The sequence below is a fragment of the Castor canadensis genome, chromosome 6 (assembly GCF_047511655.1).
Source record: "Castor canadensis chromosome 6, mCasCan1.hap1v2, whole genome shotgun sequence".
NCBI classification, from domain to species: domain Eukaryota; kingdom Metazoa; phylum Chordata; class Mammalia; order Rodentia; family Castoridae; genus Castor; species Castor canadensis.
Genome location: NC_133391.1, coordinates 140,429,964 through 140,452,107, shown reverse-complemented (window position 1 = coordinate 140,452,107; position 22,144 = coordinate 140,429,964). Strand labels below are relative to the sequence as shown.

General features: G+C 38.7%; 1 protein-coding gene and 1 non-coding gene across 3 annotated transcripts in view; both read left to right on the top strand.

Moving 5' to 3' along the window:
* The first annotated feature begins 516 nt into the window (after positions 1–516).
* The window catches only part of Ghr (growth hormone receptor), a 237,152-nt gene continuing 215,524 nt past the window's right edge, over positions 517–22,144 (top strand). The window contains exon 1 of one of the 2 annotated variants that reach the window (XM_020181293.2): positions 517–672. The gene's annotated coding sequence lies outside the window, so the exon portion shown is untranslated. Of the gene's footprint in view, positions 673–1,384; positions 1,406–22,144 lie in introns of those variants that run through there. The other variant, XM_074077541.1, reaches the window with a different exon arrangement.
* Trnaa-ugc (transfer RNA alanine (anticodon UGC)) lies at positions 8,059–8,130 on the top strand. Its single transcript has one exon. It is a non-coding gene; the product is annotated as a tRNA-Ala (tRNA).

Here is a 22,144-nt window from a genome sequence, read left to right as displayed (position 1 = left end):
AGGTAATGAACTTTCCTGAACGTGTTCTTTGAATGTGTTGACTGTGCTTAATGCTCCTGTAGGTCCTGCCTTCTTCTGGGGAGCAGGGGCGGGCTGAGAGGAAGGAAGTCTCCCGCAACTACCAATATTTTCCTCTAGGAGGAGCCGCGCAGCCCAGATGAGAGTGACACGCACGAACTCCAACTCCTAGCCCAGAAGGCTTCATCCCAGCTCCTCGGAATGCGTGGCCCCGGCGGCGTCCGGCCTCTTCGCAGCGGGTCTCGAACCGGCCTCCGTGAACTCTCGTTTTCCTTTGCTTCTACAGCCGGGATCCGGGTGGCGGCGGGCCGGACCCGGCGTGACCCTCGTTGAAAGGCTGCCGCCTTTTCCCACCCCTCCCCTGTCCTCCCTCCCATCCTCCGTTCGCGACTCACCCCGCCTCCTCCCTCCTCCCCAAGCCTGACAGCCCGCAAGCTGCCAAGCAGGGCGCAGCCATGGGAAGAGGAGGCGGTCTGGGGAGCGGCGACGGCGGCGGCGGCGGCTACAGCGGCGGTGGCGGCGGCTGCTGCTGAGCACCAGGCGGCGGCGGCGGCGGGGACCACGGGCTGGGGCCACGCGGGCCGCAGGCGCCCGCGCCATCCGCCCGAGCGCAGACGCGAACCCGCGCTGTGTCTCCCGAGGCGAAGCTCCAAGGTACTTACTGGAGGGGGGCTCCGGGAGTCGGGCTCCTATTTCCCCGTGTTGTGCATGGAGGCCTGGGAGTGGACCCGGGAAGCCAGTTGCTTATGGAAACGGGGATCTGTTTTACGTATTTACACAGGTTATTATTTTTTTCCCAGGTGTTTTGGGGGTGGGCTGTGCTCTCCTTCTCGAAAAGTTATTTTCTGCTGATGGGTTGCTGTAATGTGATCCTTGCTGTGGACGCGCGCGCGTGGTGCGTGGTGGGGTGTGTGACTGGAAGTTGATGGGGGCGGCAGGCAGTTGGGGGCGACAGGAAAACCATCCCCAACTGGCGCCTGCTCCGACCAGTGTGTGCGATGCGAGGAGGGGTTTCCTCCTAAGACAGTTCTGTTAAAGTAAAAGTTTTGCGAGTGTGTTTCTGTTTGACATCATCAGCCTGCCAGGCTGGGCAGGAACTGCTGAGGCTGCCGCCGCTGTGCGGGGAGAGCTCCCTGGCGGCGGGACCCGGGGGACTGGAGCGGTCGTGCTGGAGCCTGTTCGCTGCGCGCTGCTTAGCGAAGTCCACAGCTCTTTGCGCGTTTGTGCGGGTTGCAGCGCGCCTGGAGTCAGTAGACTCAGACCACCAGTCCCCATGAACTGGGGTGGGTGGAGATTGAGGCGAGCACAGCGGCCCAGACACTCTTGTGGTTTTGAAATCAACCAGGCTCAAAGTTTTGACACAACTGCGGAGGCTTGAGGGCCGCGGGTGAGTGGGGTAGCTGTGTGTCTGGAGAGAGGGTGCTGGCGGCACGCAGAGGGTGCGGGGACGGGGTCATCCACTTGTGGGAACCTGGGGGCAGTCTATTTCCGAGCCAGAGCTTTATATAAAGCCCAGAGAGGACGCCTACTTGGCCTGGGCTGTGGAGGTTTTGTGGCTGGCGCGGATGTGCGTGCTGAAGGGTGCACTTGTGCGCTGTATATGCGCGCGTGTGTGCGCCTGGGGAGGCGTGTTGTCACCTGAGCCAGTAGGGTGTGCAGGGGGAAGAGCAGGCCATAGAAGTGCCGCCTTCATGTCTATGCAGCCAGAAGACCTTGGAAGGGACAGGGGAAGGTAACAGGAGGTCAGAGGGTTGGGAAGTCACAGGAGTTCCTCCATAGGATTAGTTCCAAGGCCTTTGAAATAACTGTCTGTGGCCTTGGAGGGTCTGAAGGCTGGAAGTGGGGGACTGCTGGAGTTCTCAGAAGGGGTGCTAGGAGATGTACTTGTGTGTGGGTACAGAACCCAGTAGGGCAGGACAGAGCAGTGATTCTGAGATTCCGGAATGCTGCTGTCCACATCCAGGGGTGAAGTGGTTTTCAGGGGTGCTTACCTTTGAACTATTTGGAGTGTGCTTGAGCAGTCACTCACCTTTTCTCACAGGCATGGGATTTGTGGCAGCAACTGCTGTTGTTCCAGATTAGTTTTCACCTGGATCACCCTGGAAGTCTCTTTTGTTCCTGGGGTGCTTTATATTTTAGAGGTGACAATATTAAAATATTTCCATAAATTAAAATGTTGGGTAGAAGTGGAATAAAATGACTTAGTAAACTGGATTGTTGGATCTGTTTATTCTGTAACTGGGAGTTCTCTTTCCATTTGAGAAAAGCAAAGCTGTGTTCTGGGATTAGATGGCAAGGGGTCTCCAGTCCTGTACAGTTTCCCTTCATGTAGACCCTTAGTGATGGATTGAAAGGCTGTGTTTTAGCCTAGAGTCTCTTGCAAAACATCATTTTTAGCTTAAAAGCCTTCATCTTCTTTCATCCTTAAAAACTTTTGGCTTCATATTAGTGTAAAAAAAGTTGGTGAGTCAATATTCAGCTTTTTCTTTTTTAGAGTAAAAATATCAGAGTGAAATTATATTTGTGGTCTCCTGAATACCATGGAAAGCTAGCACTTAATGGGCAAAGGTGTGAAATGAAAGTCTTTAATTCAATGACAAAGTGACGACATTAGTACAGTTTTTTCAAAGCGAGCAGAACTTCGCCCACAAATATTTGTTCTAGCTAGACTTTAGGGCTCTGTTTTTGATTATTAGTTTTTAAACAGCAGATCCCACATTATAAAACACTTTAAAATGGACACCATGGGCCTTGACTATGCTATCTCTGGTGCCTGTGTTAACAGATGTTTATGGTGCCTGGTAACCTATGGGATTGTCATGTTGGGTGCCTTGTTAGCTCAGGACATAATGTTTATAGCATAATGTAATAAATGAAGCTACAGTTGCAGCCTGCTTCTGCCAAGTGCATGAAGCACCCAGCATGGAAACAAATCTTGACGTTGGTCCAACTTGGCCAGCCTTTCTGGCTATCTGCTGGTAAGCATTGTTAATGTAAAGATAAATCTGGGTGATACAGTGAGAATGTGGGGCAGCATATTGTTTAAATCTGCAAACCTGAAGATTAAGCTTCCTTGGTCATTCTACTGGTAAATTACACAATTAGGGAGATTTGGTTTGCTTTTAAAGAAAAAATTTAAAAAACATACCAGTAATGAAACTAGTTCTGTTGTTTAGAATGTTTATAAGTGTCCATACAAACCAGTGTTTTTTATTCTTTTTTAAAAAACAGGCTGGGTGTAGCTAAAGCACTTGGCAAGCATGATTCAGGCCCTGGGTTTGATCACTAACATCACACAAAAACAAAAACAAACAAAAATGAGCAAAAAAGCCCTACAATTTCTATGATAATGATTTAAATAATATGAGCATTCAAATCACCCAATCACTTTTTGAATCTTGATTGATAAGAATTGAAGTTTGATAAGCCTGGAGTCATTCCATTCCTTTAGCCAGTTGTGTGAGTGACAGTATCAGATATCTTTTTTGGAAAGTGATTTGTTTTTCAATCTGGAACAGATATAATGTAAATAACAGGCCCAATAAAAATGGTTGTTTAGGATGATAACTGACCTAAAAAGTATTTTTATTTATCTGCTGCATGAACCTCCATTTCAGTATCTGGAAAATGGACTAGTCCATCTCTTCTTAGAAATAATCATTTTGAGAATTTCACTTCCTCATTTTCCAGTCCATCCTAGGAGAGATTTATTTCTAGAAAGATTTCCCTTGTACTGAATCAACATTTTCCCATCCATTTTTCTGTTCTTTAGTTGAATATAATCTTCATTCCCTTTGAATGCTATATTTGAAAGCAAACATTGTTCTCCTTACTCCTAAATTCTTCTTTGCATATTCTTGTAGCTGTTCCTTACTCACCATGGGTTCCACCTTTATCCTGAGCATCGTGCCTTAGGTTCCACATTCTCCTCAGCCCTCCTAAATGTATGCTATCTAAAACACAGATTTGAAATTCTTAGATCTGGACATTGTACATCTATTGAAACATGAGTTGTGTTTTCAGTTAGATCATGACGCCACTGATTTATGTCAAACCTGTAAATATGATGATAATATGATCTGGTATCTGATGATACCAGATCAGTATCCATCCACAGTCAGTGCATTGTAACAGCCTCGTGACAGTTTTTCATTGTTGAACTTACTATAAATCTATGAAAAGTGTTATAGTGGGCAGATAAAATATAATTCATAGCTCTTTAATTTCTCTGTATCAAGGAATACTAACCATAAAATTACCAGACGTAGAATGTTCTGAAGATAAACAAGCTGATGCTGCCTGTCATAGATAGGTAGTGACTATGCTGCGTTCTTTTCATAGACCTTTTTCTGTCTGTTCCCTGAGCACGAGTCAGTGCTAGCCATCAAGCATTTATTGAAAGCTTGTTCTGCCCAAGTCCCAGAAACTATGCCATCTGGCCCTAAATAAGGTAAAAGTACATAAGTCAGAAATGCTTCCTTAGTCAACCAGGATTTGAAATGTACACACAGACCACGACTAAATCAACAACTTGCTTTACCTCGGGAGGTAAATGGCTTGCTAATGTCACATGGAAGTGTAAAGTGCTCACTCCCCATTACAGCTTCAGTATGAACTTAGATCCCCATGTCCTGTTGTTCTCCAGACAGGAATCAGACAAATCCTCTGTTACTCCTGATTTACCAAATCTAAGCTCTCTTGGTGACAGGCAGCAGAGCCGGCTTGTATGTGGACAGGGTGTGGCCTGGTTTGACACCTACCTGGTATGATTGATTTCTCTTTTATGTATTTGTCTGGGGCTTTCATCCTAAATTAAGAGTTCTCCCTGCCACCTGCTGAGAATCTGCCACAGGACTGTCTGCAAGAAACCTTATTGTGGATGGTGATGACACGATGACACTGTTACTTTTTCAGCAGTTCTGAATGTGCAAAAGAATGACTGCTTTTCTTGGCACAGAGAGAGAGAGAGGGAGGGAGAGAGAGAGAGACAAGCAAAAGAGGAGACAAACTTTGCTCAGGACAAGTGGACAATGACAGTCTTGTGCTCTTAGATGAAATGAGTACTTCATCACCTTGCATTTTCATTTCCATTCGTACACATCTGCTTATGTACTCAGATAAATGGAGGAGGAAATAATCAACAATAAAAAATTCTTAAAGTTCAAAAATTTATTTCACTATTCTTTCCCTTGCACCTCCCTCCCAAATTACGGCAAACCTATTGATCAGTGCTAGGACATGCAATTTCCAAACCCAAGTTCTACTCTGATATAGGAAGCATCTCAGTTAGCTTAATGTTAGGTGAAATCACAGTAAACTGGGTCTCTTTTCTCTATAGTGGGCTTTGTAACTTTTGCTGACTGTGCTTCCAACTCCTATTCTAAAACAAGATAACCCATCAGGATCTGATACAGGGAGGCTTTTTGAAGCAGTTTGCTTTTCTTTTTTCACTTTGAGTTAAAGAAAATTCTATGATGGATACCAGATTCTTAAAAGAAGAACGACATGTTTGGTCTTATCATCTCTCTTCAGTGCTTCTCCTTACCTTTTAATATAAGTTAATAGAGGGATAGATTCGGTGCCAATTCTACTTAGTAATGATTCAAAAGGGAGGTGATTCTGTCAGAAATTGCAAGGCTGTGCGATTTTAATTATTAGCTGAAATTACCTTCAAATATTTCATCCCCAAATCAGCTGAGTCCTTTTCCAGATGTGCTTACCACTTTGATTAGGGCTTACTTCTTTTGTTATTGCCTAAACTTCAGCCGGTTTTCTTTAGACTAGTATCATTCCCATCTCAATGAATTATATTTCTTAGATTGTGCATTTGGTGCACATAAACAAGCACTTCTCTGGCTGAGTTGATGAATAAAAAGACATGCTAGGGAAGGCATTCACATCATAAAGACTTAACATAGCTGGTAGGGAATTCCCTGAGCAAGCCCTGTTCAGCATTGTAGCACATTAATATTTTGCAGATCAAACAGGTACTTTTATGTACCTTTCAACAGTGGACAACTTGCCATGCTAGACACCTTGATTGTTTCCTCACTAGTTTAGAAAACAAATTATTTAAAGTAGCATATAATTTTAAAACTCTTAAAAGAGGCATCCCAGCCTGGAATACCTGTAAGCCTAGTACTTGGGAGGCTGAGGTGGAAGGATCAGGAGTTCAAGGCCAACCTAGGCTACATAGTGAGACCTTATCTCAAAAATCCAAAGCTCAAAGAAAAGAGGCAGACCTTCTGTTCCTTTAGTATATAGCAAACATATGATAAAGCCATTGGTTCAAAGAAATATTCTTTTTTTCTTCAAAAATGTACTAGTTATTTTAAGAATTATATCCATCCTTTTTACCTTTGAGCTGTTATAGCAAGGAAAAGGAGCATGACCATTACAAAGCAGAGTTGTACGTAGTTCTCTCTCTGTGTTTATTGAAACAAAAGGTCAAATGTGACTTGTGTGATGTGTGGTGCAGCAAACTCATTTGGACTTTGATGACGGCTGGTGAGAAACTCAGACTTCCAACTTTGCTAACCATGTTCATAAAGTAGCCATTGTTCTTGGTCAGGGAAATGACCCAGGATCATAATTCACCCTTTTATCTGCTTCTCTGGACATCTTCAAACTAAGTTACTGTTACTCTAGAAAACTTCAATTTGGCAAAGCAAAGTGAAGAATGTTCTCGTAGTGCATATGTGAATAATAAATTGTGAAAAGAACCTTGAAGATGGAGCCTCTTCAATGCCTTCTTCCCCTAGGGATAGAATAAAATACTAGGATCCTTGGGCAAGATGATAGCAAATAAAGAAAAAAATACCATGTTTACATGCCTAGGAAGTCAGAAAGATTAAAGAAAGAAAAACAAGAGTGAAGAGGAATGGCTTCTTCCATATTAACAGTGTAGCATCTTATTTCCCTTAGAGACATTGTTTTGCTTGTCATAGATGTTCAATAAATATTTTATTGATGACCCTAATATGTAGTAAAATAGAAGTGTTGACAAGAGATGTGCAGAGTGTTTGGGAGCAAATGAATTTAGATAAAAGTGACAAGTGGGGACTAAGCTAAATGGATTTAGGTAAAGGTGACAAGTGGGGACTAAGCTAAATAGATTTAGATAAAAATGTCAAGTGGGGACTAAGCTTATAATGAACCTTATCTCAATATGAAGTTTTAATTTTCTTTGCTTTTGTTGTGTAAATTTAATATTTTTATATATTCCTTTCACTGTACATGGGATATATAAGAGTTAGTTATTTACTATCTGAAAAGTACTTGGAGAAGTACTTGGAAAAAGATGCTGAATAAATAATTTTGGGGTTTTTTAAAATTAACTCGCAAGATGTAAGTTCAGCCCAGCTAGTGGTATTTTTAATATCACTGTGAAAAATCAAAGGGAGAACATGTTTTATTAAGCTATCAATGTGTTCTTAGGACTGTACTAAACATGAGGGAATATGAAAGTAATATCTGAGAAGACTCTTGAATTTGGGACCCAGCATTCAAGCTAGGAAGACAACACTATTAATGTATGTGGTGTGATTATGGAGCAGTTATTAACTATGATATAGTGAAATATTCTACTGTAGAACTATAAATGCTACATTTATTTAGAGAGAAGGGCTTAAGGATTTGAGGAGAGACCAATGGAAAAATGTTCCTGAGCCAGGTCTTAGAATGTTTTGGGCCAGGAGGTTGGGAATTGAGGTTCAGAAAGTATACCTGGAGCTCTAGGTGTATAAGCAGGTACACAGGCAGTATTTACCACAATGTAGATTTCTTGTTCAATGGAACCTCTTCCCACTGCTTGCATGAATGACACATACAGGCTTATCCCTTGGATTGTCTATTGGTGAAGCCACCCTGAGTGAAGTGCTTGCTGGAGGGTAGTGGCTACTACAGTGTGTTTTCACATACTTCTACTTTCTGAACACTATTAAACTCAATTTTAAAACTTCTTCCTTCAATAGTATTCCAAGAGGCCTATTAAAGATGCCAACAATATGACTTCCTTTTAAGAATATGATCTTGAGGACTGGAGGTGTGGCTCAGTGGTAGAGTGCCTGCTTTGCAAGCATGAGGCCCTGAGTTCAAACCCCAGTCCCACCAAAGGAAGAATATGATCTTGAATAGGCCCTACAATGGAAGAATTAGCCTGGAGGGCCTTCCTCCCCTCCCATTTCCTTGCCACATGCTACTAACAGCTACAGAGTTGCACTACAAGCCTTCACAAAACTTGAGATAACCCACCAGTGACTCTCATCCAAGGCTTTTCCTTTCTTCTAGATAATGCATAGGAACAATTGGAAATATGGTTGTTACAAAAGCTAGAGAGAGTTACAGGCTTTTAGTGCTCAGACTCAGAGATACTAAATATCTGTAAGATCAGGAGGCTCTATACAAGGAAAAATTATGTCTTCTCAATGACAGTAGACCCCTATTAAAATTTCTGAATCCAACACCCTCAATTTATTTATAAACAAAGGAAATAGGTTTCCCTAAGAAGTGTTAAGACATTCTTGAAGAAGTGGCAGTGACAGATTTTTATCAGTTTTAGTTTTCTTTCTTCTGTACTCTTTCTGCTACATCGCATTAATATAAACATGGAATAGTGAGTTCTTAATCTGTTTTCTGTTGCTAATAACACAATGTGTTGGTAATTATATAGAAAATAGGTCTATTTTAGCTAAAAGTTCTAGTATATGGGTGATGAGCCACAACTTGCTGTCAGAGTCCCTAGGCAGCATAAGATATCGTATAATAATAGACAGGGAATGTGTTTTTTCTCATCTCTCTTTTACTCCCTCTTCTTTCAAAGCTAGAAGTGTTCAGTCTTGTGGGTTCCACCCTGATGACCTTATCTAATTCTAATCATTTCCCAAAGGTCCCATCTCTAAACATCATATTTGGATTCCACTCATTCCATTTAATCACAATGCAGATTAAATTTCAATACATAAACCCCTAGGGAACACACTCAAACTATAGCAAGTCATTGTTTGCAATGTCATTCATATGGGAGGGTGACAGTTGTGCTATCTGAGTGGGTAGATTGTGAATTGTGGCACCTGATACACTTGACCAGCAGTTCTTTCCACTGGGAACACACACAGATTTGCTGTAAATTAGTGATGGCAGGTGCCTTTTGAGGTGTCAACTAGTATGAAAGCCTAAAGATAGATTGGCATTCTACAAAAGACATGGAATAGACTTTAGAATCACACAATTTTGGCTTGTCCAACTGGATGAGAATCCAGCTCTGCCTATTTTTATTTACTGTCTTTATGACTCTCAGCAAGATAAACTTTCTGAGCTTTATCTGCAAAATTGGGGTGTTAATTCTTACTTCATAAGGCTGTTGTAGTTTAATTGAGTTGAAACAGTGCCTGTCACATATTAGACACTGCAGAGAGAGATGATTTCCTGCCACACCCCTTTGAGAGGCTTTGAGAGTGAGGTCTTAGAATCTTCACTGTAAAATGTCCACTTGATTCTAATTACTGGTTTTTTTTCTTCTCCTTTCCTCAGACAACAAAATTAGGGCTTTAATGAGTCTCTGAAGTGCTCATTTTGCTTGAACTATTGAAATCTTTCTCCTAAAAAAGAGTGCTGCAGACCAGAGTTTAGTTTCTTATCACTTCTCTGTCATTGGGCCTAGACTGTTGCTGTACAGCAGAAATAGAGGGTAATATATCCACATGGTTATTGGTGGCTTATGAAATTTGGATTTTTAGAATAAGTATTAAAAGTCAATCCTTATGTACATGCTATTTAGAGAAATTTCTGTCTTCCAGTGATGGGAGATCCTCCTTAGACAGGGAACACTTTTGACAAGTGAAGGAGTAAATCAAACATTGGTCTGTGGAATGGTGGAGATTTTGGTAAAAGATATTTTTGGGTAAAGAATAGACTTTGATAATCTGCTAAGATATGAGAACCTAGAGGAAATCATACACAGAAGTTTAACAGTGTGTTAATTCTTGACTTTGAAGAAATATTCAGACATGGACACATAGGTACACTGTTGTCCATTGTAGTAGCACCTTAAAATTGTCTCTTCGTTAAAGAGTAATTCTCTTAAAAAGTACACTTATGACTCTCCTACAAATTTTAAATGAATAGATGTATAATAGTAAGATATTAATTAATGAGGGAACCTGAGAAATGTTATAACTATGTGAATGCAGAAAAAAGAACCACAAGTATATATACAGTAAAGGAATATTGAAATAAATTTGCTCTCCACTGGACAGAACTGATTTGCATTTATACCAACAAAAATTGTTTTCAGACTCATTTCTACATGTTAGTTTCTAACTCCTTGAAGCTATAAAATAACCAAAGACAAAGATTCAGACCCCTCCTAAAAGATCACCTAATCCCTGGACGCCTCTGCCTTCTATTCATAGGATATTCTATAGTCTCTTTTGCTTCTTTCAGTCTTAATGATTCCATTGGCCAGTAGTTTTGTTTAAACTCCAATTTGCTGATGAAAATTTGGTGAGGCAAAATTCCTATAACCTTAGGAGCTCCTTCTATTCCCCAGATATGTACTTAACCTTAAAACCTTTTAGGGGCTGGGAGTATATCTCAAGTGGTAGAATGCCTGCCTAATAAGCACAAGACCCTGAGTTCAAACCCCAATACTCCCTCCCAAAAAGCCCTTTTGATTATGGGAAATTTTAAGTGTATACAAAGTAAAAAGAGTCTCCAGGTATCTATTACTCTGCTTTGACAGTCATTAATATTTTTCTACTCTTACAAAGAAGCCCCCTAATTTTAAAAAGCCACATGGGCCGTACATTATGGATATAGAGATAATACCTTATCAGAAAGCAATATTCTCTTCAGGCCTAGCTTTGTATTTATTTACAAAAAATAGGCAAGTAGTGATGGAGGGAGGATTTCAACAAACTAATATCATTCTATGTCAATCTTCACAAGATTGACTGTCATCATTCAGCCCCAAGTCATGTCACCTTCTCAAAAAGGGTTTTTCTGACCTCTAACTATTGTAACCCTCCCTCAATGAGGTCATTATATAATATTACCTCTTTTATTTTCTTGTCAGCATTTATCACTAATAATACCTTGCTTATTAGTTTTCCTAATTATTTGTCTCCGTGACAAAAATGTAGAGCTGTATTTCTCACTTATATCACCTTAGAAAATTCTCAGTAAATGTTGGTTGAATGAATGAATGAATTTTGATCATTAATGTGGAATTTTGTAGGCATTCTCCCAAATACTTATTTCCCATCCACATATCCTATAATGTGTGGCTTTCGTGTATTGATTCCTAATGAATTTGTAATTTGGATAGGTTTCCTCAATGGAATAAAGAGTCTTTTCAGTGACCAAAGATAATCCAGGACATATATAAGACCTCCTTGGATTGGCCTTGAATTTCTTTATTCAGTAACCATTTCACTACAAATATGTAAAAATGGCGACAGGAATAATTTCTTGGTTTGGATTTCCCCCAGAATCAGACTGAGACAAGGATTCAAGTAAGAGAAAATCTTTGGGAAAGTCAAATAAGAAAGGAAAAGGAACCAATAACTACTACCATTGGCAACCTGAATTTAATCTTTCTGCAAGGCTTAAGGAGTCTGGTCAAAGCACACATGACAGAGTCCTCTCACCTAAGGTAAAAGAGTTTGAATGTTTACCCACCAACCCCCATCAGTAACCAATTCCTGAGCAGTAGTGTTGGGAAGGGAAAAGCAACCCACAGGTGTTAGAGAGAACTGTCAGGCAAAGAAACCAGGTACTGGCAGTTAGAAATTAGACAATTTGAGGTACTAGGGATAAGGGATATGGTTGGGACAGGATAGCTAACTTGCATTGGACAATATGACATGTCATTTTTATTTGGTACTAATTTTAGATTTACGAAAAAGTTGCAAACATTACACAGAGTTCCTATATATCCCTCAGCTAGTTTCTCTAATAGTAGTATCCATAATCATGGTATATTTTTCAAAACTAAGAAAACAACATTCAATACTATTAACTAAACTTCCAGTGTTTCTAGTAATCTCCAGGATTCAATCCAAAATAACATATTAAGCTTAGTTTGGGGATTTTAAAATACTGTGCATACACTCTTTTATTTGGGCCCTCTCATGTGTTAAGCTAACTGGTCTTTGCAAATATATAGTAAGTTCTATAAGTGCAAATACAGTGATGTTGAATCCAGCATCACGTTGTACATGGAATATGTCCTCAAAACTAATCAAGTAGATCAAAACATGAAGAACAAACCTTATTCAGTAGGTAGTAAGTATAGCTGAGCCTCCAACAGCAATCTAAGAAGCAGTTAGAACAGTGTGATAACCTGGAAGAAATTTGGTGTCTAACACCAAATTTATGTTTAACACATGCCTTAGACATCAAATGTGAGTTAGGATTCCCTAAATCATGTGAGTCCCTGCAATGTCACTGGCCTTATATGTGTATACCACACCTCACTCCTACTACAGATAGCTGATGGGAAGAGACTCAGGGAAGTTAAGTTTCTTGTCCTCGGGATTTATTGATAGTAACAAAGTTGAGACTAAAACATGTTTTCCTGACTGCAGAGTCTACACTGTTAATACTATATTCAGTTACTCTTACTCTTCTTCCTGTACCCAACCCCTTTCTTTGGTGACTCTGTTCTAGGGATGTGGTATTTTAAAATTCTTTTCTATCAGACGGCAACATTAAACTGGGTTAAGTGTCAGCCTTTAGTTTTTGAATTATTTTCCATGCTTACCTTACATTTATAAACCTGTTGCCTTTTTAGTATGCTCATATCCACGTGAGTTAACCCAGAGCTCTGTAGAGAGCCACCCATTCTTCATTAAATAATGTTTTGAGACAGAGCTAATAATAGTCATTGAAAACAAACCTCTCCAAAGGGCAGGATATTGATATTAGGTAATAATTCAAAGTATTTTATTATTTTATAATGTGTCTGAGTTTGAATAGTTGTCCTCCATTTCTCAGTCTTTCCATAGTGACTTGCTTCTTTTATTTAAGTGTTTTAGGAGGGATGTAGAACATTCAATGAAATATTTGACTAGTCTTTATACTTGCAGTGTACCAGTTGAAAATTATCCTTGGTTGCCTTGAAACTGAGGGGATGAAGTTCAGAAGTAGGAATTATTTGAGCTTTGACTCTGGGAAGATAAACAACATGGACATCTAGCCTAACCAATGCTAAAATTCCTCTAACCTCTAATTCTAAATTCAGAAAAGAATGGGCCTTGTGAGGTTTTTGTTTATTTTTGCCTTGATTACAAGTTGTTGAAAACCTTGAGTTAATGTCTAGTAACATAAAATCTATGCAAAGCACAAATTATTGGCTCAGAATGAGATCTAATTTCTAAGTTACAAAAGGGCAACTTGTGAAAATGGGCTTTTCTTCTTAGAAGGAATAAGTAGACATTGATTAAAAGGCAATCCTTTTAGATCTAATATTTAAAGCATTGTGTATCTTTAAAGGAGAAAAATCATCACCTTTCAGAACAGACGTATAAAACTGTTTTCCTCACTTATGTGGCTACATTAAGTCCTCATGGTCTTAAACCATGACCTTTGATCCTTTGCATATGTAATTACAGGCACAATCTGTGAATGCAGATTTGCCAAATGTACTCCTTTAACTCCCTCAGGGACTATAGAGTGTCCAGAGAACAGAGCCAGGCTGGCTGTCTTTCCAGCCTCTAGCCTTGCAAAGCATTGTGCTTTCATTTGTTTTATACATAGCACTTCTGAGAACATTTAAGTTGAAGAGACAACTTCTTAAAAAAGCAAACAAGTAAACAAAAGTGCTTAAAACTTCCATATGTTTCCTTATATTGCAAAGGATGCTTTTCTATCTGTCTTTAGGAATTCCTCTGATTTCTAGAAGAAAGATCATATTAGCTTTTCTACATCTAAATTTCTGACTTATTGTTGTAATTACTAGATTATAAGCATTTACAGGGCAAAGGACTATGTATTCTGCACTTAGCAGGCCATTCAGATCATTTGTTTAACCAATTACTGCTGTGTAGATAATATTCTGAAGTGCTTACTTATAGTCAGGGGGCTGCACCAAATCCTTTGTTCATAATACATTATTTAAGTCCATGCAAAACTGCACCATCCATGTGATTATACATTCGGTGGAACTATGACTTAGTAAGGTTGAATAATTTGTAAAAGGACCACAGCTGGCATGTAGTACATGGGATTCAAACCCAGACCTTCCTATTTCTAAGAACATCTAATTCTCATGCTCCCAACCCTGTCTATGTGGTGGTTCTTTGATATTCCTCCCTTCAAGAAGTGGAGTTTAACTTCCCTTTCCTTGGGTGTGGGCTGAACTTGTGTGACTCATTTTTAACAAATGGAGCAAAGTAGAAGTGAAGATGTCTGACTTTGGAGCCCAGGTCATTCCTGGGACTTGTCTTTGTTGATCTGTCTCCTGTACCTATTGGGTCATCTACTCTGGGAGAAACCAGCTGCTGTGTTTTAAGCTGCCTGTGATGAGGCCCACATGAAAAGGAAGTAACAGACTTTCAATAGCCAGCATTGAATGAGGAGTTGAGACCCTCAGTCCAGTATCTATGTGATGCTGAAATCTCTTGCTAACAATTACCATGAGAGTAAGCTTGAAGGTTTCAGCACCCCCAACCAACAGACTGACTGCAACTTCATGAAAGACCATAAGCCAGAACCACCCAGCTACACTGCTTCTAAGCTCCTGCCCCTAGACTCTAAGATAACAATTATTTGTTGTTTAAACTGCTAAATTTTGTCATGGAGGAATAGACAACCAATGTATCTTAATACTGCCTTGCTCAGTTTTTTGAAAAGGAAATTATCTTAATTTCACTTATTCTTAGATTTTAAAACACTGATGGAGTAAGAAGAAACTTCCAAGAAAAAAATGATATCACCTTTCAGTAGCAAAATATTAATGTCCACTGAACATAATAGTTATAAAGACTTCTCTAAGATTTGGGATTTTATAAAAATAGGACAACTGCTTTTGAAAAATTCATGGTTCAAAAGGAAGGATTATTAATAATAATAACATTTCTGAAGATAGCATTTTGAAGTTATAAAAAATCCCTGTGGGAAAACTCAGGAAACATTGTTTGGTAAGTTATCACTCATAATCATAAATTGTCAGAAGCATGCTTGCACTTCCCATGATTTAAAGAGGGGTTTAAGGCAAAGTTAAATTTTAATCTCTTCCCTGGTGATTTTACTCAGCTTTTCAAAGGGGTCCTGAAAGCTCATAGGTCAAAGTATTTCTTAGTTTGCCCTGCTTTACAAATTACATTAACTTTGCTTTATGGCCACTTCCAGTTTAATAAGTGACTTGGACTTTGATTAATATCTTTAGAGCTTGAGTCCAAGAATTTGTAAAAGACTTAGGAATAGGTACTATAAACTTGTTCAAAGATGGACTCTGACAAGTGGAAGGAGATATATTGATGTTGATTTGGGCACATCTATAGGTCCTGAATTTGGAACATTTTAAGTTCAAAGATTCTTATTGACTTGCCTTTTTAAAAATATGTGAAATTTACATTTTCTTATATATTTACAAAGTAATTTAAGTAAGTTAAGAATTCATTCATAATATGGCTAGTTTTTGCTTAGTATTCAGAGTGACTATAAAGTAGAAATGCTGGCTTTCCTACACCTCCAAGTTGGAGAACATAGATCATACCCTCCTAGTCTTTGCCCTGCAATGCTATTCCCTCCATGTAGCTTGTACCCTAAATTCTGAAAACCACTATTTTATTGAACTGTACTTAATAGTAATGTATATTTGTCCTTAATTCATAGGATTATGCTATAGGGATAGATAAAAATGAATGTTACTCTTCTGAGTGTAAGATCCATCATTACCACTCATTATTTTATTTGTTCATTGACTCACAAGCACATTCATTAATTCAACAGATATTTACCAAGCATTTATACTTTGCCTAACACAGAAGTGGACTAGATACTGAAATACTATGATAAGGAGCCCAGTTCTACCCTATGAAATTTCATATTCTAAGATGGAGAATGACATTAACCAAGTATAATTAAAGCTATTGTAAGTACTGTAAAATAAATATATAGGGGAACCTGACCCAGGTTGGGGTTTGGTGGTCAGGGATATTTGAGATCCAAAAGATAAAAACGAATAGGATAGAATTCTTGGCAGAAGAAAAAAGGTTCAAGAAGCTAAAGCAATCCAATTCATTATTTGTTGAGTTCTTGATATATGTCAGTTGCCATGCAGGATATACAAATTGTACTACAGGCTTAGTTTCCTTTAACGATAGCAAGCCACCAAATGTGTGTGTGTGTGTGTGTGTGTGTGTGTTTGTGTGTGTGTGTGTGTGTGTATTGGTGCTGTCTTATAACACTTGGAATAATTCTGTATGCTTTGAAGGCCTGCAGAATACCCAGTGCCAGTGACAAGAGACTTCATAATGATGTGCTTTGTGTAGCAATAAGCCACAAGCAATGGAGAGTTCCAAGTGACAGCAACTGTAAACATTAACCAAAAGGCTCACTACCCTGTTTTCAGCTCACCCACCTTTGTTGAAGCAGAAACAACAGCTTCATAAACCTTTGTTTATCTCCTTTTAGTTTCATCATTCATCATTGATGAATGAATCTTAAATAATTGTCATTTTGACCACTCCCTTGAAAATCACCTTATTATCTATGGATTGAATTTTAAATTCCTGAGCATGGTATTTACAGCCCTACAATGTTAGCTCAACCTATCCTTCCATCTGTATTTTTTTATTGAGCTTTAAACAGAACACTTTTGCTCTCAAAATATCCCATTTGTTTACTTCTGCCGAATGACCCTTGTTCATATTGTTTCCTTCAAAGTGGCTTTTCTCTCTTTTATTTTTGTATTCACTCATTCTACTTAACTGAGCAGGCTGAGCCCAATACCAAAATGACAGATTCCACAGTGTCTGCTCTGATTCTTTTCCCTCCTCTATACTTTGTCCAGTCTCTCGCAGGTCCTCTCATATAAGTTTCTTGTGTGCATTCTCTCATCATGGCCTGAATGCAGTCTTACCTGTAGCCTCAATACAAGGAGCAAGCCCCCTGTAAGCACTTGTTGAGAAGGTACATTTTTCAAATCAGAAGGAATCTAATGTGCAAAGCTTCATTGTGATTTTTAAAATTTTGCCGTAAAGCTATAGGTTATTTTTTTTTTGCATATTCTCTATAGTACTTAGCCATGTTCTGGACAGTGGACCCAAAGTGGACATCCAGTAATTAGTAATTGGTGGATTTATTCTTTGCTGGATTCAATTTTTTTGATGCTTTCAGACTGAAGGTGAATTGGTTTGATGCAGTTTAAAGTTACAGGCTTCAAAAGACAATGTTATTGCTGATGCACAATATGAGGAAACTATGTTATCACTTAAAGTCCAGCACATAATCAGATGAATCATTTATGAATCATATTCAGTGATGGAATTGTGCCACAGGCTCTACAGTTATTAGTGGTGACATTATTAGAAAAATATCCTTCTCTGAGAGCATCCATTGCTAGTTTTGTACACTGAAAGAACAGTATGAGCACGTTCTTCTGCTGGGAAAGTGACCTGGTGGTCCAATAAAAATCATTTTGCTGATTTTTTTTTCATTTCTTAATTTGGCCTGACAGTGCTTTTCTGTTCTCTTCAGTCTCTGTTGATAAATGTTTTGAAACATATTCTTGATTTTCTTTTATTTAAATCACGGCTTGTAAATATCAAGAGACAGTGCCTTTCCTGATTGGAAAATATACTCCATTCAATGCACATTTACTTATATATCGTGGACTATACAGAATAAGAAAGATGTGACTTAAGCCCAGTGTACTTTAGAGAAGTTTGTTGGTTTATCTTAATGTAATTCAAAGTCCTTGTGTCTTGGTGATAGTCCTTTGCATTTAGAAACCTTATAGATCCCTATCCCAGTAACTGAACAAGAGAGACTCATAATAGGATAGTTGAGGCCAGATTACTGATAAGCAAGACAATTGCAAATACTAGAAGGCTCACTGTGGCTAGAAGCCATAGTTGCCATGGGAGGCTGAACTGCCCAGAAAACTCTCTTTTGTCCTCTATTTATGCAGGTGAGGCAGAAGCAATGGTGATTTGAACTCAGCAAATCTGTGTTCCATGTTGAATTCCTATATGAGTCAGGCACTAGGAATGCAATAAAGACCCAACATGGGCTCTGGGTTTATAATTGTACTCATCATGGGAGGCAGGAAAGATGGAAGTAGCAAAGACTGACCACACCTGGAGGAATGCTGGACACCTTTCCTGAAGATGGAACATTGAGCTAATTCTTGAACGTTCTATGGTTATTTATTTATTTATTTATTTGAGACAGGGCCTTGCTGTGTCTCCCAGGCTGGCCTCAAACTCATAATCTTTCTGCCTCAGCCTCCTGAGTGCTGAGATTACTAGTGTATGCCACCACACCCCTCTAATTCTTGAAAATTAAGTAAGGAGCATTAGTCAGAGAAAAATGGAAAGGTCTTTCTTTAAAGGAATAACCCATATAAGCATGGGGATATAAAACATCATCTTCTTTGGGCTGGGGTATGGCTTAAATATAAAGTACTTGCCTAGTTGAGTGCAAGGGCATGAGTTCAAACCCCCATACAACAACAAAAAAGTTAAAAATCATTATTTTTTATTAAGAAAATGGCAAGTTGTTTGAAGTAATTGGGTTGGAGGATGTTTGAGGACAGGTGAAGGGAAACTAAGCTGGAAAAAGAGGCAGGGTCATGTGTTGTATCAGGGATATTGGGACTTTTTCTGGGGATCAGTAAGTAGCTGCCACCAGAATTTCTTACACCAGTAAGAGACACAATCAGATTTGCTAATCAATAAGATACCTCATACTGTGAAGGAGATATTTGATTACAGTTGACAGATAGGACAGAAGTGTATTTTTACTTTTTTGTAATAAACCAAATGAGCAATAACTTGTCTTACTTGTACACAATGAGTAGTGTCTTGCCAGCATCTTCATAAGATGAAATAAAGCTTAGTGTTTATCACCAGATCTTTTAAGATGTAAATATAAACATAATGCTGTGTTATATATATGAGAACAGCCATGCCTACAATAAGAGAAGAGGAAAACTGAAGTGCAGATACACAAGGGAATGTCTTGTCACATTTGTGGAATGGCTCATTTGGTAAAGTGCCTGCCTAGCAAGGGTGAGGCCCTAAGTTCAAGCCCCAAGAGCACCGCCAAAAACAAAAAAAAAAAAAAAAAAGAAAGAAAAGAAAAGAATAAAAGGAAGAAAGAAAAAAAAGAAATGAAGAATAAAATGTACCTCCCAAGAAAATAAATAGTCTGAGTTCATGGCAGTAATGATATTGACATAAAAAGAGTTGTCTTAAGCTTTAAACCTAGTGAGATGGGTTCTTGTGAACAACAAGTCTGTTATTTCTCCATTTGTTATTTATGGCTCTCTTTGTCAACAGTGATCTAAGCCATCCTGTTAGACATCAGAGATATCATCATTTGTTTTCTCTAAATTGGATCTATTCACTGACATTTCTCAGCATGAGGTTGATTGTTGAGCCTGCATGGAACTGTTTTTTCCCCAATTCACATGGCAATAAGACTGAAAAATTCATAACATCATTCATTGACCAAGTATTTACTGAGGCGCATGGGACATAGACTGGTGAGGGAGAGACCAACAAAAAGTCCTTTGCCAACATGGAGTTCACAAGCCAATGTAAATTTTGCATGATAGTCACTAGATTTAGAAAGAAAATGACTCTAGCATAAAGGATTGACACTTCTTCCAGGATAATTTTAATGTCTATGTATTGAAAACACTTGTTGATTTCATCACACCAACATAGAATTTTATTTACAAAATGTTGGGGAAAGAAGTCAGAAAAATTGGATCTGTGTTCTTTTTTTCTCTTGTTGCTTTAATCTCTGGCCCAAAGTTTCCTTATCTATTCCATTAATAAAATAATCCACATAGGCCTTTAACTCTGGCTGCATAATGAAATTGTTTTACCCTTGATTAATTAAATCAAAATTTCCATTGAGGGAGGAGGCAGGCGGGGATATTTTTAAAGCTCCCAGGTGATGTGTGTGTCTGTGTCTAGCTTCTTTTGAAAACTAAAGAGATTAGGCAGCAGTTGAATTTACAGTTCATTTCTGAGTGGAAAAGTTCAGTGAAGTTAGTCAGTCTTTACCAGGCTGACTTTGTTCATTGGTACTGCTTTCCTGAACCTTGAAGGTACTGTCATTTCCAAAACTCAACTAAATGATAAGGTCTTAAATTATTTGAATTGCTTGTCTTCAAAGACAGAAAAAATGATGGTGAACAAGCTGCAACTGTATCTGTTTGCTAGTTATTATATGAAATCAAAGGGAAATTAGCCTTTGATGATGGAAAAATACCAGGGTCCAGTGGAACTGGAGCTCTACCTTGTTAGTAGCAGAACTCCACAGAGTACTGTGTGAAGGACACTGCTTATTTAAAAGGGAGAGGGTGGAAGAGGATTTAATTCATTTTTTAAGAATTTTTAATGAGTCTTCCCCAGACATGCATTTTTCACTCTCTTTCCTGTTTGGGAGCTGGATCATTAATTGGGAGTGACTGGCTTTCCCTGGGGAGCAAAGAAATGAGGTTTTGCTCCCTTATTCCTTGATTTGTTGTGGGATGACTCTGATATTCTTGTCCTCTTTCAGCTTCCTTGTGAATTTCATCCTTGCAGTCTCTTCCTCTTGGGTCTTTGGGAAGGACTGATGTGTGTGGTTTGTTGACAGCTGTCTGGCAACAGAGATTTAAGGGAGTATATTTGAATTCATAGGGCTTTTCATTTTACAGATTAATAGTATGTACTTGAATTGTATAGGACCTCTTGCCCAAATTGAATAAGCCTTTGTGCCTTGCTGTATTAAGAAAATTACACTATCAAAATTATGATATGCTATATATAGTAGTTATAATAAAAATAATATTTATTGAGCACTTGATATGACAAACCCAGAGCCAACATCATATTAAATGGAGAACAACTGAAATCATTCCCCTTAAAGTCAGGAAAAGACAGGGCTGTCCACTTTCTCCACTCCTATTCAATATAGTTTTGGAATTCCTAGCCAGAATAAAAGACAAGAGTAAGAAATAAAAGGGATTTAAATAGAGATGGAAGAAGTCAAATTATCCCTGTTTGCTGATGATATGATCCTATACTTAAGAGACCCCAAAAACTGTACCAAAAAACTATTAGAAATTATAAACTCTTTTGGCAAAGTAGCAGGATACAAAATTAATATACAGAAATCAGTAACTTTTCTATATACCACCAACAAACAGACTGAGAAAGAAATCAGGGGTACAATCCCATTTACAATAGCCTCAAAAACAATAAAGTACCTCGGAATAAATTTATCAAAAGAAACAAAGACCTTTTTAAATGAAAACTATAAAGCACTGAAGAGAGAAATCAGACAAGACATCAGAAGATGGAAAGACCTTCCATGCTCATGGACCAGTAGACTCAACATTGTGAAACTGGCCATACTACCAAAAGTAATCTACATGTTCAATGCAATTCCTGTCAAAATTCCAATGACATTTTGCACAGAAATAGAAAACACAATAATGAAATACATATGGAAACACAAAAGACCTTGAATAACCAAAACAATTCTGAGCAAAAAATCCAATGCTGGAGGAACACAATACTCAACTTCAAGATATGCTACAGAGCCATAACAACAAAAACAACATAGTATTAACAGAAAAGCAGACAGGAAGACCACTGGATCAGAATAGAAGATCCAACATAAATCTATGGTTCTATAGCCAACTTGTCCTTGACAAAGGAGCCCAAAACACGCAATGGAGAAAAGACAGCCTCTTCAACAAATGCTGCTGGGAAAATTAGATATCCACATGTAGAAGACTGAAACCAGATCCCTATCTTTCACCCTGTTCCCAAATCAACTCAGAATGGATCAAAGACCTTTAATATAAGGCCTGAAACTTTGAAACAGCTACAGGAAACAGTAGGAAATACACTGGAACAGATAGGTACAGGGAACAACTTCCTAAACAGAACTCAAA